This window comes from Pteropus vampyrus, unplaced genomic scaffold (genome assembly GCF_000151845.1).
Source record: "Pteropus vampyrus isolate Shadow unplaced genomic scaffold, Pvam_2.0 Scaffold302, whole genome shotgun sequence".
NCBI lineage: Eukaryota > Metazoa > Chordata > Mammalia > Chiroptera > Pteropodidae > Pteropus > Pteropus vampyrus.
In genome coordinates this window covers 3,065,835-3,070,426 of record NW_011889083.1, presented here as the reverse complement: position 1 = coordinate 3,070,426, position 4,592 = coordinate 3,065,835, and the positions used below count along the sequence as shown (strand labels likewise).

At 29.6% G+C, this 4,592-nt stretch overlaps 1 pseudogene; it reads left to right on the top strand.

Moving 5' to 3' along the window:
• The first annotated feature begins 313 nt into the window (after positions 1-313).
• LOC111730154 lies at positions 314-432 on the top strand (annotated as a pseudogene).
• Positions 433-4,592: the final 4,160 nt, after the last annotated feature.

Here is a 4,592-nt window from a genome sequence, read left to right as displayed (position 1 = left end):
AGAATATACATTCTTTTCAAATTCATATGGAATATTCACCAAAACGGACCACATTCCGGCCATAAAATACACTTTAATAAATTTAAGAGAATAGAAATCATACATCTGCTCTCAGATTACAGTGGAATTAAACTGGAAATCACTAACAGAAAGATCGTTAGAAAATCCCCAAATACTTGGAGATTAAACAACATGCTTCTAAATAACATATAAGCTAAAGAAGAAATCTCAAGAGAAATTGAAAAATGTTGAAATAAATAAATGTGAAAATACAATTTATCAAATATCGTGAGATGAAACAAATTAGTGCTTTGTCTATGGCCGTGCTACCCTGAACAAGCCCAATCTCGTCTGATCTTGGAAGCTAAGCAGGGTTGGGCCTGGTTAGTAATTGGATGGGAGATCACCTAGGAAGACCAGGTGCTATAAGTGCAAAAAATAAAAATAAAAAATAAAAAAACAATAAGGGATTGTAAGCTGAACAGAATTAAACTGAAAATAGGAAATCAATAGAGAAAATTAACAAAATCAAAATCTGATCTGTTGATAAGATCAATATAATTGATAAGCATCTAGCCAGGCTAACTAAGGAAAAAAAAAAGAGAGAGAGTTGACTCAAAATACTAATATTAGAAATAAAAGAGGATACATCACTACAGATCCCACAGATATTTAAAAACCAATAAGCAAATATTATGAACAACTCAATACCCACAAATATGATTACCTTGATGAAATGGACAAACTATTTGAAATACTCAAGCAGACAAAACTAACACACAAAAAATAAAAATTTGATTAGGCTTATATCTTTTAAAGAGACTGAATTAATAATTAATTATCTTCAAAAACAGAAAGCACCAGACCCAGGTAGGTTCACTAGTGAATTCTATCAAACATTTAAGGAAGAAGTTATACCAATTCTCTATTATCTCTACTTAACGCATTCTAAGAGTCTAGAATTACATTAAAACCAAAACCAGACAAAGACATTACAAGATAAAAAACCTACAGAAGAATATATCTCATAAACATAGATGTGAAAGTACTCAACAGAATATTATCAAATCCAAATCAACATGTTTAAAAATAATTATACAGCACAACCAAAAATATTTATCCCAGGTACAAACCTGGCTCAACATTCAAAAATCAGTTAATGTAATCTATCATATCGAAACAAGTTTAATAATAAAAACCACATAATAATGTCAATAAATGCAGATAAAGTATTCAACAAAATTTAACACTCATCCATAATAATACTCTCAGCAAACTAGAAACAGAGGGAAATGTCCACAGTTAGATTTAAAAAAATCTAAAAATAAACTTATGATTAACATCAGATTTAATGGTGAGAAACTAAAAATTTTCCCATTAAGATCAAGAATGAAGCAGGGTTTCCCATCTCATCACTCTTTTTCCACATTGTAATGGAAGTACTAGCTAGTGCAATAAGACAAGAAAGGGAAATAAATAGCATTTGAGTTGAGAAAAAAGAAATAAAACTGTCTTTGTCCACAGGCAACATGATCATCTATATAGAAAATTTTTAAAAATTGAAAAACTCTTGGAAATAGTAAGACATTATGGCAAGATTGTTGTATACAAGGTTAATATATATAATAGTCAATTACTTACAATATGTCAGTAATGAACAAGTGGAATTTAGAATTAAAGAACAACCCCCAGAAATAAAATACTTAGGTATAAATCTAACAAAAATATGTATAAGATTATATGAGAAAAATTACAAAACTCTAAAAAAAAAATCAAAAAAGAATTAAATAAATGAAGAGATATTCCATGTTCATGGATAGAAAAACATTTGCAAGATGTCAGTTCTTCCCAACTTAATCTATAGATTCAATACGATTTCAACAAAAATCCCACAGATTGTTTTATGGACATCAACAAACTGATTCTAAAGTTTATAAGAAGTAAAAAGCCCAAAACTAGCCAACACAATATGGAAGAACGAAATTGAAGAATGACACTACTTGACTTTAAGACTTACTATAAAGCTACAATCATCAAGATAGTGTGATATTAGCAAAGGAATTCACAAAAATATCAGTAAAAAATAATAAAGAGTCCATAAATAGACCCAAATAAATATACTCGACCAATCTTTGACAAAAGATCAAAAGCTAAAATGGAGAAAAGATAATTTTTTCAACAAATCATGCCGACACAACTGGACATCCATATGCAAAAAAGAAAGAAAAAAATAAAAAAGGCAAAGAAAAAAGAATCCAGACACTACACCCCTCACGAAATTTTACTCAAAATGGATCATAAACATAAAACACAAAACTATAAAACTCCTAGGCGATAAGTTGGAGAAAATCTAGATGACCATGAGTATAGTAAAGACTTTTTAGATACAGCACCAGAGACACAATCCATAAAGGAAATAATTGATAAGCTGTACTTCATTTAAATTAAAAACATGTCTGTGAAATACACTGTAGAGAGAATGAGAAAACAAGCCATAGACTGGTTTGTGAGACAAATTAAGAGAAAATGTTTACAAAAGACATCTGATAAAGCATTGTTATCTAAAAATATACCAAAAACTTCTATAATTCAACAATAAGAAAATTAAAAACCTGATTAAAATTGGAAAAAGATCTGAAAAACATTCTATCAAAGAAGATAAACATATGAAAATAAGCATATGACAAAATGCTAAACATCATATATCATAGGGAATTGTAAATTAAAACTACGAGAATCTGTTACATACCTATTAGAGGAGCCAAAATCCAAAACGTTGAAAATGCAAAATACTGGCAATGATGTGGAGCAACAGGAACTCTCATTCATTGCTATTGGGGATTCAAATGGTACAACCATTTTTGAAGAGTTTGTCAGTTCCTTACGAAAGTAAATGTACTCTTTCTATATGATTTAGCAATCACTCCTTGGTATTTATGCAAATGAATTGAAAATTTATATATACACAAAAATCTGCACATGAATGTTTATAGCAGCATTATTCAGAATTGTCAAACTTGGGAGCAACCATGCTGTCCTTCAGAAGGTGAATAGCAGTAAAAAGAAATGAGCTAGCAAGCCATGAAAAGACAAGGAGGAAACTTAAATGTGTATTGCTAAGTGAAAAAAGCCAATCCGAAAAGGCTCCATACTGTATGATTCCAACTATATAACATTCTACAAAAGGCAAAACTATTGAAACAGTGTAAGGATTAGTGATTTCCAAGGGTTAAGGAGGGAAGAATAAAAAGGCAGAGCATAGAGAATCTCTAGAGCAGTGAAACTATTCTGTAGGACACTACAATGGTGTCTATATGTATACATATACATGTATTTGTTAACATCCATTGAATGCGTACCACCAAGAGTGAACTGTAGGCCTTGGGAGATAATGATGTGTCCATATAAGTTAATCGATAGTACAAATGGGTCGCTCAGTTATGACATATTGTTAATGCGAAAAATTGTGCATACTTGAGGAAAGAAGTATATTGGAAATATGTACCTTCTTTCTATTTTCCTGTAAACCTAAAACTGCTTTAAAAAACAAAGTCTGCTTATAAAAAGTATATGTGATTTACATTGACAGGAGAAACGGGATTCATACACACTCCTTCCCCAGAATTTGAAGCCTGGGAAGTGCTCACTTGTCTTATTGTGAAGTTTGGAATCAAGCTTACTAGAGAAAGGTGCCATGGAAAAAGCAATAACCAAGAGCAGTTAACAGGCTGTGTGATTGGATCATGTACAATTATAAATGACAAAGGAAGTCAAATTGTATGACTGATTAACTAAAATAAAAGTTTAGAAGTAGTATGATACAAACTGTAGTTGCTAATAGTAATAATAATAGCCAGAAATGACTACTTCAGAAATGACTACTCAGGTCTCAATAGCTTCGTCATTCATTTCTAAAATCCTTCTTATGTGTTACAACATTATGTTTATTTTCCATATAGAATTTACTTTTGGGATTTTAAAAGTTTGTAAATCATTTTTAATGAAAAATAAAATATAACAAATATAAAAGTTAAACAACACTTTTAAATAAACTTTTTTTTTTGAGGAAAAGAAAAAGCCAAATTAATTTAAATAACAATTTACTTTTAAAATAACTCCATAGTAACTAATACCAGTCAATTAACTGAATTCTACTTTTTAATTCTACTTTTTCAAGGGCTATTTTTTAAAATTTTACTTACTTCTGACTACATAGTTGCATTATAAATTTGATCCCCACTGATCAAATGAATAAATCTGTAAATAATTGCTTTTATTTTTTATTAGCTATGTACCCAGAATATATTTGTTTATTTGATTTTTAATATAATTGAAGAAAATTCATTCACCATTAGCTTTAAATTTACAAGGCATGGAAACAGTACAGAAAATTTAAAAATTCTGTTAATGCTTCAGGTTTAATTATATAATTCAATGTCTTTTAAAATGATCAATAAATGATTCATTTATATTTCACTCTAATCTATTTCACAAAGGAGAAGGACATAATAGAGTACCTTAGTTTCCTTTCATCTTGCAAGTTCTCCTCTTAAAAAATAAGTAGCCAAACTGACAGACAATACATAAATGCA